Source organism: Ptychodera flava, chromosome 16 (genome assembly GCF_041260155.1).
Source record: "Ptychodera flava strain L36383 chromosome 16, AS_Pfla_20210202, whole genome shotgun sequence".
Taxonomy (NCBI): Eukaryota; Metazoa; Hemichordata; class Enteropneusta; family Ptychoderidae; genus Ptychodera; species Ptychodera flava.
The window spans coordinates 22091490-22110513 of record NC_091943.1 but is presented as its reverse complement, the minus strand read 5'-3'; the positions used below and the strand labels follow the sequence as shown (position 1 = coordinate 22110513).

The 19024-nt window shown below is 41.5% G+C and overlaps 1 long non-coding RNA gene across 1 annotated transcript; it reads left to right on the top strand.

The window, feature by feature from the left end:
• The first annotated feature begins 561 nt into the window (after positions 1-561).
• On the top strand, positions 562-17287 carry LOC139114313 (uncharacterized). Its single transcript, XR_011547843.1, has 4 exons — positions 562-718; positions 9024-9125; positions 9910-10039; positions 15632-17287. It is a non-coding gene; the product is annotated as an uncharacterized lncRNA (long non-coding RNA).
• The last annotated feature ends 1737 nt before the right edge of the window (positions 17288-19024 follow it).

Genomic DNA, 19024 nt, shown 5'->3' with positions numbered 1-19024 from the left:
GAGGAGTTAGTTCAACGTTGCACGTACACTAAGATGCGAATTTACGGGCCGAAACCCTTCAGGTTTTCTTTAATCACCTTCTCGTCAGTGATGTACAGCAAAAATTACCGCCACAACGAGCTGTCGTGACTGTCGAGAAATAATCCGATGGAAGCGACTGTAATTACCGACTCATTAACCGCCGCTGGCTAATTAATGTCTTTGAGCATGCTCGCGACCTACACAGTAAATCTGTTGTCAATGTGGACTCGTGACTTTTGAAATGATCGTAAATTCAATTTCTATCTCTAGATATGTCGCAGTAGAATTTCGAACCGTCAATCATAGATGTCAGAGCTTCGCCTCGTCTCCTCTTAGACAGGCTCACGGCCCCTTCTCAACGCGTAAACGTGCAATTGTTATTAAATTTTCATTCTGGATTTCCGAATTGTACCTACGTCATTTCTAGAGCACACAGGAAAATCGAATTACTGATGCAGTGAATGATGTAGGTGACTCGCTGTTGGCTTGCTGCCAAAAGATTTAGGCTCTCTGTGGGCGGTGTCGGCCTTTTTTCCACTGAATGCACTCGCCCTTGTATATATAAGTACGGCAACTTAAAACACGGGAAACACACTTGTATACGGAAGTTTGAAACGGTCTGTAGTGGCGGACACTTAAACAACGGCGCAGAATCATTGAGTACGTGTGTGACAACGTGACCGAGTATTTCTAGCAGGTAAGGTTCTACTCTCCAAAGCATTTTTTGAGGTGAAAGCACTGCAATTTCTGTCCAAGTTTCTGGAAAACAGAACTTGTGTATATTTTTTTGACGAACGTTCCTCGATGTTGCGTGTGCAGGTAGAAATACATGTCCGACCGTAAGCTTTCGAGTGCTCAGGGACAGGTGAGTGATCTCTGCCAACAACTTCAGAACAAGGTCAAAACTATTACGTTTCAGTATACTGTGACTTTATAAATGGCGCCATGGGGTTGTTTACTTTTTGCCCGCTATTGTCTGCTGCGAAACAAGGCGAGGTGTATCAGATTTAAGTCGTCATCATCTCTCTCTCATCTCCACAAATCCTACCAACCAAGTAACTCCACAGCTGTCAATTGCTATAATAGTCGTTTTTGCCGCCGGGAATGCGTTCAGTGTCCGTACACAGGTTGCTATCCCCTTATAGACGCTATTGCTGAAGGCATAGCTGTAGAGTGTTTTGAATTGTAGACCCTAGAAAAAAAGAGACGGTGGACGCCCGTGAATCGATAAAAGTGACTCTCTGTCACCCGTATGATTGCCAAGGAGGGGTTAAGTTGGACGCCTCTATGCCGCCGGAAAAATATTTCCCACAATCAAGAACACTGAAAACGGGTTTAATTTAACACGGAAGACTGATTTCTGTTATTCAGGTCTGTAAAATCACATCGAAATTCTTCTGTCCGCAAGCAGGTATCCTTTCATTACAATCCGAATCCCTTTTAGACTTGCCTTTTTGCAGTTTCAAAGCTAAAAAGCCAAAAAGGCGTTCTTTCTGCGGCACAAAACTGTTGCCAAACGTCGAATCGTTGTAGCTATATCCGATATTCATGCAATTGCCTCTGTTATCCGTGTCTACGGTGCCTTTGAAATAGAAATAGCAGGTACATTTATATAGTCATGTGGCTTAAACCCAGTAGCCAGTCGCGACACTCGACGGCGTGAGAGTCATAGTGGTATCCGCATTGTAAATTGAACTTGAAGTGTTCTCAGACTGTGTTTTATTTAATCTATAAAGCAATGTAAAGCTGACTGGCTTGGTGGTTGTAAATGTGAACGAGCGTTTCCTCCGGGTCCGCGGAATGACTCAGCGCTGTAATGGAGACGGGCTATCAGCTGCCGTTCGCAAGATTAGCCCGGTAGCGCTTTCGGCGAAAGTCAGTGCGAACTGTTATATTGATAATCACCCTTTTACTGCTTCAATTAAAGACGGATGCATCATTGTCCAAGCGTTCAAAGCGAGGAGAGTGTATTTCACCGCAGAAAAAAAAAAGCTATTGTCACTCAAAGACCTTGTGTTAAACCCCAGTAAAAGTCAAACCAGTGAGTTTTTAGAATTAGACCGCTGTGGAGCGGAGCGCATAAAAACAACTTAAAGCCGTAACGGAAAATAATATTTGGAATTCTTCGGACTGTTTGCTTTTACCTAAGTAGTAGACAGGAAGTTTTGAAAATGGCCAAGCGGTGACAGAAAGCTAACTCTTGCATCTCTAGGATGATGCAAATTAGTTGACTTCCAAACACAGCGAGTCCCCACCGTAATTTTTGCTTACACACGGTGCAATTGACCCGTTCCAGGTGTGTCAGACCTCGCGCCAAGCGGTCCGTTGCTTGTCTACGTTAGGCATCTAGACGGAAGTGCGACTCGCATTGTAGCCGGCAGCATTCTGCCCGCATATCATGCATTCTTCAGATCAATATCTATAAAAGATACATGCTCTGATAAATGGAAACAAGAATTCGAGTCACCGCTTCTATTTAAAAAGTGGAATTCTGCCGTCGCCATGGACAAAACTCCAGTCACGCACCTGGGGCAAATGAAGTGAAACGCTGTTGGGGTCACCGACCTCTCTTTCTCATAGGTTTTTTAAAACACCCAATCTACCACGTACATTTTTTGCATGTTTTAGCCTACTGTGTGGGATACAAATCAAAGGTAGTTCAGTGCACGCATTCCGAAGTATTTCCACCCGCGTACCTGTGTCGCGTTTACCTTAATTTTGATGAGTGACAACGCAGATCATTGTTACATCAAAGCGACCACGTTTGTATACTGTCAAACAGAACGTATACTGTGAGGCTGACTTTCGATTTCGTACAAAAACCAGCTGAGGTTTAGCTGACGTAGCGTGTGATAGACAGCTTTTGCACGGTTCGATAGAGCGCAACGCAAAGCATGACGTTCTCAAAAGCGAAAACTCAAAACCTTGTAACGGCTATCATTCATCGATGATAAAACGTTTGTGTTCTGGAACACAGCCAGGCTATAGCCACGGGCAAACGGCTGCATATCGTTCCATTTTGAAAATCCACGATTGGAAACACTTAGATCCAGTTTACCGACCATCGGTAATTGAAGAAGCCATTTATCGCTAGATTCAAACAAGTTGCTATAGAAAAGGTTGGCAGAGTGCCAAGGAGTCGTTCTGTGACGTCATCTCAGGTATTCACATTCTGCAGATAGAATTACATTAATGTGATGACGTCATCGCACGCGAATTTCTTTTATGGTACGCAGTAGCCCTTGCGATTTCTCCGGAAGTGTGCTCGGGAGTGATTCGATAAAAGGGACACGGATGCAGTCCGGCAAACTAAGACGCACCAGTGCATGGCGGTACCTGATCTGCAAACCTATTCCCAGTGTGCGCACTGAAACTGGAAGCCAGGGTTCTTTTTAAACCGACTTTGAAAACAGTGGTGAAAAAAGTCGTCATAGGTACAGTAGAATGTCGACTGTTCAGAGGAAATCCCCCCTGTCCTAGCGCTGTACTCGATAAAGAAGTTAATTTATATGATCACGAAGAACAATTTTTTTTTCACTTGGACGCCCTAGGCTTCTTTTCCACTCGCATCGCGACCGAATCAAATCGGTTCAAGTAATAAAAAGTTGCTTATATATCTGTCGGCCTTTTCCGGGTTCAGAATTTTCCCAACCAGAGATCGTGAAAAACTTACAATCATGTGACCCTGCACATTTTTCACAAAGTTCCAAAGTGAAACAAATTGGTTGCTAGGATATTTGAATTTCGAAGAGTGCAAAAAATCAGGCTGCGGATAGTGGGTGCGTGAGAACTACTGTGTGACGTCATCCTATCGTTTTATGCAGTGACGGAAAAAAAAACTTTGGTGTTTTCGTTTGCAACACCAAAGCGACACATGTTTCACGCTTTTTGCTAATGCCACTTACTTGTCCTGCGTCATCTCTCTAATCATTGTCAGCGAGGGAACAGTCACTGAGGCGAAATGAGTGATTATGCCCGTCCCGAGACACGCTGTAAGTTTATTAAAACTGACGGCCGCAATGAAAACAGGACACTCAGAATGCGTGTACAGGCTCCCGATCGACGTAATATCGGTAAACCGTTTACCGAGGAACATTCATTGCGGCCATATATTAATTAAGCGGTGCTGGGCATTGGCGTTTTTTCTTCGGCGATTTTGCTGACTCTTGAATGCCGGGAATCCGCGCCAAACTATCGAATTCAGGCGATCCATTACATTCTGTGGTTTTTGATAACATAGTGTGATTCATTAACTTAAACAAACCGATATTGGTTTACAGAACAAAACACGACAGAAGTTAAACGCGATCTTGAAATGGAACGATCATTGGGATGTTGAAATTCCCACGTAGAAACTCTCTTCGAATTGAGTATTGTGTCGTAGTGTATCCGCCATTCTTGTGTAAAGGTGTGGTCGCCTGTGGGCAAAATAGGTCACTCTGAGAGTTTATTGAGAAACGGAGTCATGGCTTACGTGAGATTCTACCTCTCTCTACACGTGCCAGTGTTGGAGTTTCGACAGAAAAGCGCTGTCACATGACCTTTGCTAAACCTCTCTCTACCGTGCATCCGGAACATGAATCAGAATATCTATACCATGTGATCGTGAAAATCGCCCGAACTTTATTTTCGCTGTATAACAGGAGTTTGTTTCTAACTGAATCAGACTATAGGGTCTGCAATTAAATATCTCAGTCTTGTGAGTAATAACGGTGTGAAATGTTATAAATTGTAGTTCTTGAGCCATCGAAGTCTCATGCTAAGAGTTCAAAGGTCTTAGCAAAACACCATGACACAGCCCCTTGTGTTTTTTTTGTGAGTGGGCATTTTGTGTCCTTATTTTGTACAAAAGAAGTTTTTTTGTACGGCTATGTCTTAGGTACTTGTTGTATGCGCTACACGCGTTCCACCCTTTCATCGCGCCAACGCGTCAACGCGTAATCCCACGCAGTATTTTACACGCAAACGCAGCCGCTGTGCTCATCGTCACACGTAGCGACAAATGGTGCAAAAAGGCTATCATGTCGCGGCAACCTTAACCTTTGCACACATATTCCCTTGGGAGCTGCTTCCAATTATGTTCGCAGAGAAAAGAAACGGTGTCAATCAGTGCCTGAACACAGCGACAGCGGGTCACGTGGAAGAAGAATGCGAACTGTGAATTTTGTCGCAGTTTGATTCCCTGTGGCATATCGGTAGCATAACTGTAGGAGTTCTCTGACTGCATATTTTGTGATTTAAACTGTCAGGTCTCTGATTTGTCACTCTTCGAGCTTGGAGAGACGGTAAGAGACGAGCGAGAGAGAGAGAGAGAGAGAGAGAGAGAGAGAGAGAGAGAGAGAGAGAGAGAGAGATTGTCATCCGCAGAATCGACACACTTGTTCAGCATAGTGAAGTGTTGGGAAGGAAGGCATTGTCTTTGAGCAACATCTGGTGAGCTCTTTTTCTCCATACTCTACAGTGCTATGTCCCACACGTTGCATCAAGTTAAAAATTAGACACCGAAATCCACATTAAGTCATTGAGTTATGCGAAATCAACTGCCTGACTTGACGTGCTCGCACATTTTTCATTTAGCTGACTAATATACCGATAAGCAATCGATGGATAGGGCATATGCTTAGCACCAAGGCTGCGATGCTACAGAGATAAATATGGAACAACAAAAACGTATGGTTCTTTTCAACCCTAGTCCCGCTTGTCAATTTTTTTCACCCGTCGGTGTCAGTCAATTCCAGTGGAGCCACAGCATGACGGATCCGTTTCCCGTCACTCATAAACTGACAGGCGCGCTGCACGTTCGACGGAGTATATACACAGTTGATGCAAGATGTAACATTCGAAATATCGAAAGTCATACGGGAAGATTAAATATTGACCATCTTTCCACTCTCGGATAAGTGATATTTGAGACCGCTCTACATACAAGATACATACTACGCCTGCCAGTCATAATAAACGCAAGTCTACGCGACCTGCCAAACAAAATTGGAGTTCAGGACTTGAACAGAAGTTAACAATACTGCAAAATGTTATTCAGGCAATTACATGTAGTCTTGACAACATACAGTTTTACCCAATTTCAAACATTTTATATCCTGTTCTAATTTTGCACATATATATATATATATATATATATATATATATATATATATATATATATATATATATATATATATATATATATATATATATATATATATATATATATATATATATATATATATATATATATATATATATATATATATATAAGACAGAGTCGTCAAATTTCTCTTCCTATCGTCAAAAATCGGTATGTGTTGAGGAATTCTTTTACAGCGGAGCAGAGCAGAAATGCTTTCTTTGATTTGATGACGTTTGATCGAAAAAGCAAAAGAAGCTCCTACAAAGGAGAGTGTAAACTCGTCCTTCTATGTAGATTATTTTCTATAAGTTGCATGCCTTCGGGTAGATAAACGCGTCGATTAGATGATGCCACGTGTTTCGTGTCTTGTAGAGCAGTACGCTGAACAAGTGGCTATCTTGAAAGAGTAGATCCAAAAGGGCACTGCACCGTGTCTTATACAAAAACCTCTCTCTCTCTCTCTCTCTCTCTCTCTCTCTCTCTCTCTCTCTCTCTCTCTCTCTCTCTCTCCTATAGTTTGCACTCCACCAGTCGCGCGTTATGACGCACACACCTGTAGCAGACGCGGCGCACAGCGAATACTTGCACCTGTGCGACGACCTTGAGCTACGATGATGACGAACTCATCTATCAGGGGCATTCAATGTAATTGACTGTAAACGTTAAAAAGCTCGTCCGATTCGAATTCATCATCGAATCGCCATGAATTCAATCTCAGTACATTTATAAACTAAATCTTCTGTTGAATCGTTTAATATCCTCTTTACCTGAATGATGTATGTCTTCAGAAATGCACTATGCATTCGGCTTGCTGATGGCAATTACTTCCGAGGACTGTCTGAACACTTAACTTGATTAAATGAAAACCATTCCGTATGGAAACTCTTCCGTATATGGTTCCCTGCCCAAAAAAGGTGTACATTCGTTTAGTCATCAGTTCATACGCAGGTTCTCTGCATTGTTCCAGTATTGTGAAGCCTATCGACGCTGTGAGTACACGTCTCGTTTCCTCTTCAAGGTAGGGCAAGACTCAAAGCGCTCTGTAGGTAGTACGCACTTGGAAGTGAAAGACTTAAACTTTCGCTCGAACTTTCTCTAAGGAAACTCTGAACCATTCTCTTTCAGAATTAAGACATTTCCCTTCATGGTGTTGCCGTGCAAATTTTTGAATCCAGAAAAACAAATAACCCGAAATTTACCGATAGTTGAAATTAAAAATGGCTGTCATCCCCAGTGTTAACTCTTCGGGGAAAATTAAATTCTCGACCTTCACAAACATAAAACCGGTGAAATTTATTTACTCCAAGCGCTTCGAAATGTTAGATCAGAAAAAAATGTCACAATTCGAGTCCTATTATCTGCCCCCGAGGTGCATTCTATCTTCGGTTTCACCTTTGAGTAAAATCAGTCTTCCGAAATACTAATACGATAATGTGTTATATCTTACCGCCAGGAAAATGACACTTTCTAGAAAACTTTGCCTTCATTTAAAATTACAATCCGCAGGTATCGCTGACTTTAGGAAGGCAGCATTCAAGTTGAATCGCTCAATTACACCCACACGAAACATTAGCTTTGAAGGGAAATGTCTTATGATGTATAATATTTTCTTCGACACCTGAGCAGAAAACTGATTTTATAACAATAATTGACAAGGTTCCATTTTTGGTTATGCGGTGCAACTTGTTAGATGGTGAAAAATTCAGGTATACGCAGAGAGGTGCCTTCAACTTCAAACCGTGTTCTTGGAACCGTTGCTATAGTCAGCTCGTTAATGGAGAGATTGTTGAGAGTCACCGTAGGGTCCCTGGCTTCTCATTGAAAAGATTGGTTTTTCTGTTCACGTCTATTGTTCGGCGTTTCCTTCCAGCGTCATTTCCAGTAACCATGGCAACACACACGATGGTATAGATCTGCGTTTAGCGTTTCGTGACAACCGAACAGCCCATTCACACCACAACGTCACCAAGAGTAATTGTCGGTTTGGTACCGCCGACAATTTGCTGACTGCACGTTGTCTTGATAGCTGCAAGGCGCGAGAAAAGTGACGATTTTCCTGCTTTTGACTTTAAACCCGTGCAGTTAATGGTCGCGATATTGCAGGGAGGGGGGTAGTGCAGTTTTGAGACAATACGAGGATATGCAAAAAATCCCCCCCAAAACAAAATAAATATGAACCAACGAAATTGATTAAAAAACCTACGAACACAAATAATACACATGGTAAGAATATGTTACATGTATATCTGTGTCCACCGGCAGTGATAAAAATATCAGTGTCACAATCCACTGTTCTGATTGCCACGAATACGCTGTTCTGTCGGCAGGACCGTTGGTCACCAACTACCATATAGGTGTAACGTATAATGTAATCTTATTAGATCGCTGAGTACGTTGTCTAGCCGGTATGAAATGAACTACAAAGACTGCCCGAGAGCCCCAAACATGTCTTGGTTAAGCTAACGTTGTCGCATGTTCGATAGTATGGTACGATTCTTTGCCGATCGATGGCCCGCCGTATAACCGTGTTGGGTACGTCGCCCATCTGCAGCAAAGCAACTCACCATGGTGTATGCCTAAATGTTCAAAAAAGTAACCTAAGACAGTAATTTTTCAGTTCAGTGTTAGAGGTTTTTTTCCTTTTGAGTTAAAATATTTCTCCTACAATCACGGTACATTTTACATCCAGGTGTAATAACTTCCATAGATCACTTAAGAGCTATAGATCCAGTCTGGGAAAAGAGCGCGACCTCTACATGCGCATGCGTCACTTCATTGTGAAGACTTCAGAGTCTCACGTGGGGTTGAAGTGGGCGGGTTGGGCAATATATAATGCCGCACAGATTTATAGTTTTAACATTTTCTTCCCTAACAGCCTACAGCGAGGAAGAACTGTCATCACTGCAGCGAATATATAAGAGCATACACAGCGATTACGAGAATTGAGAGTTGCGCTTGACGTTGGACTTCAAGCACGGTAAGTAACGCTATATATCTCCACATCGCCGTTCTAAAGTTTGTATTTGAACATTTTGTGTTTTTAGGTCGCCGTGCCACACGTGCCCGTGTTTTTGTCCGTTATCTCTCTTTTCGTACGACAGTAACAACTCCGTGCCGTTACAAGGGGAGGGATATGTGAGTTAGAGCAGCGTTTTTATCATCACATCGACATTAAGTTTAGAACCGTCCATCCCCACTTAGTATCGAGAGCTAAGTCTCTTTCTTCATTGCCAGGCCCGGCTCGCTCCGTGGCTGATGCAACAGCAAAATCTCTTTGGGAAAATTAGAACGTTCGCCTGCTATCGGTCGAAAATGTTACTCGTCTTTAACCTTCGGACTAAACTTATCCATTGAGTTGAACAAATGTTTCAGAGAGAATTATGTATAATGATTGTACCGGACATGACTTGCGCGATTAGGCAGGTCCGGCACGATCGTTTATAGATGGGCCTGACTCAGATATCAGCGCATATCTTCATAGGTTACAAACTTGGAGGAACTGTGTATGTTTAACCCCTGTTAACCCTCCGATTAACATGACATCGTTATCTGGACTGTGCCAATAAATCAAATCCAAGGGGTTTACGCACCACTTCAAGTTACCGGTTACAATCAATGTTATTACCCCAACAAAGCACGGCAGTGTGTTTTTTTTCTCTCATTTTCTCGTTTGACATTGGTACTTCGTGAAGGCGACGACTTTGCTATTTCACACTTTGTTCAGAGCTCGTTTCTTTTCTTTCTCTCTCGCCGTCTAACAGAATCACCATGTACAACCGAACAGTCAGCTTTATTGCCTTTTACTGGGCGTGCCTAGTCGTATTGACCAACGCGATGGCAATAGAACCCAAATACAAAACAGCGGCCAAAAGACAGTTGACGTACTCCAGGGTAGGTATTGCATTAGATCATAGCGCATTTTTATCCATCATTTTTATTTATCATCGTGACAAAGCCTTCTATTTATAGAGGCATTCTCAAGTTACAGGTTAGATCAAGTGTCGGGGACCTAGCTGCTCCACAATGACTGTGAAACCAAGGTAAAAGGTGGCCCGATTTCTTTATATCCGGCACCTTTCATGAAACAGAACCATAGTTGCGTCTTTTGAAAAAAAAACACACTAACAAACTGAATAACAGGAAGTACGAAAAATGGCCATCTCTAGGAATTGCCGGTTTTTTCAGAGTGTGAGATTGGAGGTGAAGGAGACGCTGACTGGGAAAAAAAACCGCCACAAAATCAGTCTCTAAGCCTCCTATAAGATCAAATGGGTTCCCCATACTTCTAGAAAACACGGTTTATGTATTCGGTAGCTTGTATGTGCCTGTGAAATTCGCCTTTTTTATTCGTATGGTGGACGGAGACACCTTCACGTATCCTGTCGTAGGTCTGTATAAACTTTTTGCATGTTGGCCATCCCTTTCAGTCATACCTCCGAGGTGAACCCGGTAACGTTTTTGAGCGGTTATTTTTAAAAAAAGACAGGAAAGCATCATTTTCAAGCTTCAGCGATGCCCCATGCACCTGCGATGGCAGTTGAAGAATACACTGAGCGTATCGTGGAGATTTCCGCTTGGCGCAGCAACAGGCGGCTTCTATTTTTATGCCTGAGTCATGTACCCGGCCTTTTGAGGAGAATCACTTTTTTTCGGTGACACACGTAGGCGACATCATGCAGTTCACGGTACGTCCGTTGTTGCAGCCTGTCTGCATAAAAACTCGCCGTCCCTTATCAGGGGTACAAAACGTTGGGAAAACATCACCTAAAATGATAACAAAATACCATATCGAAATACCCCTTCTTATAGCTACAGAAAATGGCTTTCATATTTTTAAATGTTTACAGAAGCAGATGGTTTTTGTTGACGTCACTTTAGAAACTCGTGCAGTGGCCCTGCCCTGATAACAGTACAAAAGGCAGATGGCTTCGTAAAAGTTCACGATCTGCAAATCGATGTCGCGTTTATTTCACTATGACAATGTCGGACCTGAAGATGGAGTTTATATTTTATAGCTATCCCATGACTTCTTTGGTCACATGACAATAACAGTACAAGTACAGAGTAATTCGGGTTTATCAGTCTTGGTTTATCGCTTTAAATGGTCACATGACGTATGCATTTCGAGGTCACGGGACTGATCGTCAAATCGATCCGCAGTAATAACTCAAGATAAAAGCTGCATAGTTCGTTGACCTAGTTTCAACAGTTGCTCTTTCGATTAGCTAGCATAGCTCTGAGGTGCCAACGGTAGTGAAACCCGGCTTTTCATCGCTTTTTATCCTTGAGTTCTGAAGGAGATCGCATAAGAACGAGAACACGTGACCAGACGGTTGGAAATTCGGATATATCTATATTACACATATAACTTCGAACATTATCGGCAAATCGATTCGTATCGGCAACTTACGCGCCTTCTTGTGAGGAAGATATTTTACGATCGCCCCTGGAAACGACATTTATATTAAACACTTGACATATTTGGGCCTAGCATGTGATTACACCATGTAGTCTCCTGACAGATCAGAGATATGTATGTATGTATGTATGTATGTATGTATGTATGTATGTATGTATGTATGTATGTATGTATGTATGTATGTATGTATGTATGTATGTATGTATGTATGTATGTGTGTATGTGTGTATGTATGGCCGTCTATTTGTCTATGTATATGTGAGTATGTCTCCGGACGTGTATATTAACATAAATCATAACTCAACAAACAGGATATTTGTGTGTATGCAGGTAATCTTATGGCATTGGTGCATATTTGTGTTTAGTTTCAATTCCAATTTTATCACCCTATTCTCAATATATACTATGTCAGAGTCTCTCTGCCATATGACACGTTCGATTGCAAAATCTCCATCGCTTTATGTAGGACTACACGGCACGTTTCAAGAGGCTTTCTCTGTACGTGATAATATTCATCGTCTACGGTTACCAGTTGCATGAAGGCAGCAAGTAGAGTGTACAGTTGCAAGTGCCTCTTGTTCGTGGGCTAGGCAACGGTTTGACCGCAGTGACCCTGCGATGAATGTCCAAATATTTACCCATTGTTGAAACATATCTGTGCCATAAGATGACGGTAAAACTTTCCCCCGCGACCACTAAAGGCCTCAACATGTGCTGAAATAGGTTTAGTCTTCTTGGGAGATAGAGGTAGCTCAAAGTCTGAACAAAATCATGCGACTTTGAAAAATCGGCAAAAGTCCCGAAACTCGCGTGATTTCCACATTTTGTAAATATTTACTTCCGCTGCATTCTATTTATCGGTCGGGTCGGGGTGATACAAAATCCGGTTGAACCTTGCCGAATCCGTTATCGCTAGCGGCTGATAAAAAGCGGTATAAACCGGGAGTTGTAACCCTCCAACTGCATAGCACTGTTACAGCGATGCTCTTATCTTCCAGGGCGGTTATGGATGGACTCTATGTCGTACTGGAGCTTCTGATTTAAAACAGAAACCACATATTTTTGTTCGAGATGAAACATCATTGTAATCTTCAACGGTGTCTTGATGTATTACTTTAAGTTCACTGTGCCTCCTAAGTGTTTTTAAGGTAGAACGCGCTTCGGGGACAGATAGTCGGACTTTCAAATTTCTGCAATTCTTTTCTGATCTACCACTTGTTGGGGTTCATTTTAAAGCTCTTGGAGAAAGAAAAATTTTCTCCGGCTTAGTTTTTCGACAATCGAAAATTTAATTTTTCTTTCATGGAGTTAACATAGGAAAGGCGGCCATTTTGAATTTCAAATATCGCAAAATGTTGGGTAATTTGTTTCGCTAGTTCCAAACTTTACTCGGTAGCCCCGATTTTTACTGCTGATTTTGCAAGAGAATGGCTGAAAGTTTCATTTGGGAAAGTTTGAGGAAAAGTTTAAGTCTTTCACTTTCGAGGCGCATACTACCTTCAACGAGAATAAATACAAAATATAGGTTTCTCGGAGGTTTCTCCTTGCTCGTAGAAATAATTATTTTCCGGTTTCCTTGACGTTTTAACGGTCAAATTACCACCGTTGCTACTTTATGAATAAACCTTAGTGATGTGGTCGATTCTAAAGATTGATTCCCAGCCGCTGTGGGGGATCATAGTCCCAGAACTCCGCGCTTGGGGGCGTTGATCACGTGATCATGTAACATTACGCATAAAACAGGCAAGTTCCTTCTTGAACCGGATTCTCCTGTTCTGAACCAGGAAATATCATTGCACTTTTTAAAAAAATCACGGTCATACCAAAAGTGTGAAAACTTGATTGCGGTGGACAGACTCATCCGTCTTTTCTTTTTTTCTCTCAAATTATGAGGACACCGCCCTTTTCGTCTCACACAGCAATTTACCTTGGTGTGCCTTTTGTCGAAACGAGGTCGCTCACAGGGAGTACACCATTGGGTTTTAGGACTCGAAGCTGAACATAACCCATGTGTTACCTAGCTCCCCAAGGACACATATCTTGACATCTCGATATCCTCCACCTGGCGTAGGAAATTACGAAAGAGCTATAAAACCCGCAGACATTGTTCTGCAATGCTTTTATGTCCGTTTGCCTTTAAAACCTTGATATGTCAATTTCCGCCTCACCTTCAGAATTCGCGGAGAAGGATAGGCCTAAGTAGAGATACCGACTGGTTGAAAGATGTCGATTTTGTAAAATCTTACGATGCCAACTGTACGCTTATTTTCGTATTCGAAAAAAAACCAATTGCTACTACCGGAGTGTGCATACCAACTTGGATATGATAGTCTGTTGAACTTATATTCATTCCTGAACTCACATGTCTGTCGCTGGAATCAACCGAGAACGCTCTATACGCGCGTTTTTTTTTGTGACAGAATTTCCGAAGGCTTGAAGAATCGCCGGTCGGTATCGCTATCAAGGAAATGATCAACATAAATACGCGTGCCGCCAATGACCCAAATATAGCATATAGATAAACATGAAACGACTTACCAGGTGACGCATTGAATCTTGGGCAAATGCCAAACCGCGCGTCAAATTTCGACCAGCTTTGAGTGCTGGGGCACTAAGTGGGTTAATATAAGCTATACCATAGGGAACAGATGAAAGGACCCTAGGGTGGGGAGGAGGTTTTTGGTGCAACGGTTTGCCTTATTTGATTTTATTAATTTTGTCTGTGATATTTCAAATAAAGAGTTCAACTCCACACCCGTCCCACATGCATGAAATTTTAATGCGTGTGGGACGGCTGTGGTGTTGACTCAATCACTTAATCCGCTGATACGGACAGCGGATTAGCAAGTTGGCAATATTTTCTTAGCAATTACAGCGGTGTATACACAAGTTGGAGAGGGGATAAGGACTTGTCGGTAATATTTAAAGTAGTCAGACGGTGTGGAGTTGAACTCTTTATTTGAAATATCACAGACAAAATTAATAAAATCAAATAAGGTAAACCATTGCACAAAAAACCTCCCCACCCCATGGTCCTTTCACCTATTCCCTGTGGCTATACTACTACCTGTGGAACAACAACTCCCTCACCTGCTAATAACTAAAATGCCCCGATTTTGCGGTAACACAGCGAAGCGTTCCAACGCAGCACAGGTTGACTCTGAACACGAATTTAAACTAATGCTCAGCTTTAAAATGTCAGGTTGTTCATAAGTTTATTTGAAAGCAAATTGACCAAATGGGTAAAATATTTCAATGAATGTCAACAAGAACTAATACAAGAATCAGGGATTGAAGACTGACCCTTTAAAGGGAGGGTTCGTCATGTCTGCGGCTGCGCGACATTTTTCTCATGATAAACCTTATCTCTCGTCAGAAATTTGCGATTAATGTCGAACAAATGTAAGGCAAATTCAGCATTTGATGCATTTTCGTAGTTCATCAGTTTTGCAGCTTTCCAATCATCGCAAGAAGTCGCCAAATAAACTTTGGTTGCGTCCCCTCGTTAATATGAAGTTGCAGCAGTCACCAGTTTCTGTGAGGCCGCCATTTTAAAATATTTGAAACCAAGAGACGTTGGGATTATGTTGTGCATAGCAACAGACACGATGTATTGGTCCCATATGCACATCCTCAAAAGAGACGAACCTCCCCCCCTTTAACTGCACGTAAATTTTCATTTGTCTGTTGCACTCCAAACTTCAAATTCGTTGAAGCCCAAAGGTAGAATAAGGTACCAACTACTTGGTATTGGTAAGGCGATGAGAAGATGTCTGCTTTGCTCTTACTAAAGGCACAACAGCTATAGCCATGCCAAGATTTCAAACTGGCTATTTTCTTCTTTTAACTTTAAGTTCAGTATCCTACAGTAGGCCTACTACGCGGGTTTCAAACCCGCTATCTCCGATTTTAATTTTGTGCATGCCAGCCTAGAATCTCCGCCACAAGTGTTCTTTGTGTGAGTGTTTTTAAAATGTGACCGTTACGTTTCAAGCCAATAGTTTTCGACTTAAACTAAGAACATATATTTACAACCACTTCTCTTATTTCTTTCTTCTTCGTAGGAGGTAAAAGAAGATTGCGCTCAGTGTATGCGTTGCATGACAACGGTGGCCGACTGGCCGACACAGTTGAAAAGCAAATGTATGTCAGGATCAGAGGGATACTGTCATGAAACGCGCTGTCCCCTCAGCGCGTTTGATAACTTCAACCAGTTTACAGAATTATCAGCCAGTTGGATGTCTCATTACTTTGCCCACGAACCCGAAGGAGTTATGTCTCCCTTGGCGCTTACCGTACAGATGTTTGCCGAGTATCAATATGAATACTTCTCCGGTAAGCTGAGCGATGAAGAAGCGAACATTTCCGAGGTTCTCAAACAGATGGGTGTCGGCGCCTGAAAGGTCCGAGGGTATTTGGAGGGGTCGGAGAAGGACAATTTTTGGTTGGAGTCAACGCAGACTCGAATCGCCATAAAAACGAAATACACCGGTCATTTTTCTCAGGCGTTACGGTGAAACGATAGCACTAAGCTGGCAACGTACTTTGCGTATGTGTATATTTCTGGAGTCGTCTTGTCATCCCGCTCTGCTGCCGTTAAATGGATCTTCATTACATCACCTCAGCTCAGCTCGATGGTAGCGCATTAGTTAGATATATATCAAACAAACACATAGTTGCCTTGAATCTGTTTCAAAAAAAAAAAATCCGCACTGCTTTTCTGAACCTCCATAAACATACCGTCCTCTTTAAAAGAAAAAGAAACTCACACCTCGTATATGAGAGTGCCCAGTTGTTTCTTTTTTTAGTTCCATCGTGTGTCGTCAATTACCGGTAGCTGTACAGTCGTCTTTCATTCACCCGAAGTAGAGATACTGTTCAATTGCGTTCTAATACCTGGATTAGCTGCCATATTCTGTTTAGGGAACCGCTCAGAAGATTACCCATAGCTACAGCGTGCGAACTAACAATCTTACCATATCTTCGACACACATGCCATCAGGACCGGAGAAATCTAAGCCTCCATGGACCTCGATAACTCTTTCACTGACCGTGACCACTTCTACGCATTCGCAAAATTGGTGTGAAAAAAATAGCATATAACCAGACAATATATATATATATATATATATATATATATATATATATATATATATAAACAGACATAATTCATATCGGCAGCTTTTTATCAGATCGTAGCTTTTTAGCTGTTTAGCTCATATTTTCACAGGACATGGCCATGGTAATGGAAGGTCATTTTGCAAACAAACTTTACAAGTTGATATTTTGTCTTGAAAGAACTATTCATTCATGTTTGTACATGCCGCAAACACTGCATAATAATATTTCTAGCTACATCTGTGCAGGAATTTGTTTCTTTAAGTTCACCTTATCCGAGAAAATTCCACTAACAAAATCGCTTTTATTGAAGAAGGCAGCATATGGTAGCATAGAAGTATATTTTATTATTTATTGTCTGACTGTATTTAATATTTAAAGAGAAAAAAACACCTTCAAATGGAGGAAAGACTCATAATATTAAACAATGCAAGACTGAATTGAATCGGGTCATTTCTGTATGGTTGATCAAAATCCCGCCAGACTCTGGCCGTGGATTTTGGCATTTACCTTTAAGTTTGTACTGTTTTATCTGTTAGTGTTTTCCGTGTACTTTATTACACCGATTTCAATAAAGTGTCCTCTTTTTTGCTTTCTTTGAACATCAGTGTGTGGCTTTTGGAAACTCCTTGGAATGCTGATGCCGTGTGTCGTCTTTCACCCTCGCTCACCATGATTTATTTGTGAACGTGCGCAAAAACATCACGTCTGGTTAATTTCAAGTTGCTCGCCGCGCAATCTCAGGCCCCTAGGAAGTTAAAGGTCAGCAAATACTGTCCCACACATCGCTGCTTTATGAATCAGTCCGGTTTTTTTTCACGTAAATCATTTTCTTGTCAAGAGGAGAAGAAATATTTGCTTAGGATTACGAAGATTCATATCAGCTGTTACGAGAGACACTAACAAACGGGAAGGCAGTCACTGCATTTGATATGTTATACTGTATGCGGTAGAATTTCTTCTATCTCGGTAGTTGCGCTCGTAATTTGGACGAACAACGGTGATAACACTTCACGATTTTTCCTTCTATTTCGTTTAGAAAGCAGACACAGTATCTCCTTTTCCTTTAAGAGTATGAGCAGAAAATATATATACTAATCTTGAACTTGAAAACAGCACATCATGTAAAATGTGCAGTATGTGGCTGAGAAATGAATCAGACGAGAGACTGAGATTCAGTTTGCACCAATAACATCGGTGGATGCAGTGCACACATTCAGAGTTTAGCGACAAGTTGAATAATGTGACTTTGGACATGGCATAATACATTATAAACTAAAAAAAGTAATGGACAATAGATGAGTTACATATGTCGTAGCTTCACCGCTACTTCGAGCGTACAAAATATAAAGAATTTTGAATTTGTAAATTATACATCTCTCAAAAGCTCTGAAATCATTACAACGCGTTCGTGCAAGCGAATTGTCTTGCTGTGTTGCGACGTTCTTGGAATCATTGTAGTTATTAATATTCACAAATGAAACAAAATTAGAATTAAAGTAGCGTGCACCTCGACAGTGAAAGACCTAAAACTTTTGCTCAAACTTTCCTCAGTGAAACTTACGACTTACCTGTAACGAATGAGGAATAAAAATCAAGGGCCGCTGTGCATAATTTGTCCTAAAAAGTCAAACAACCGCACTCTTGCCAATATCTGAAATTCAAAATGGCCGCCATACCTGTGACATCTCCATAAAGGAGAATATAATTTCAGGTATCGAAAAACTAAGACTATGAAAAATTTGCATACTTCAAGAGCTTTGAAATGAGCCGCCACGAATGATAGATCAGAAAAGAATTGTAAAAACTTAAGAGTTCGAATATCTGTCCACCAAACCACAACACTCAATCTAATCAAAATATGAGTAGATAGATCGACATACAAACAATTAGACAGACAGATAGATGTGTAGATAAGTACTCAGGTAAAATAGACTGACCTACTGGGGGAGAGAGAGAGAGAGAGAGAGAGAGAGAGAGAGAGAGAGAGAGAGAGAGAGAGAGAGAGAGAGAGAGAGAGAGAGAGAGAGAGAGAGAGAGAGATGCTGTGATTGTTAGATGAATGAACGGTTGGACGAAGCGTAAGATGGGTGAATTGACTGAATTAATAGACATGTCAAGGATGAGACAGTCTAAATAATTGTGAAGGAGCTCTGTCATGTTGGAATGTTACTTTAATAGTTATACTAAGATTTTTTGTGAATTGACGTATATTGGTAAGGTGTAGAATTCAGTGAATTGACGTTTAATGGTACGGTGTGGCATCGTCTTGTGCGGGTTTGCAAGGGCAGCGAGATTTCTCAAATTTCCCTGCGAACTTCAATTATTTTACAGGACCA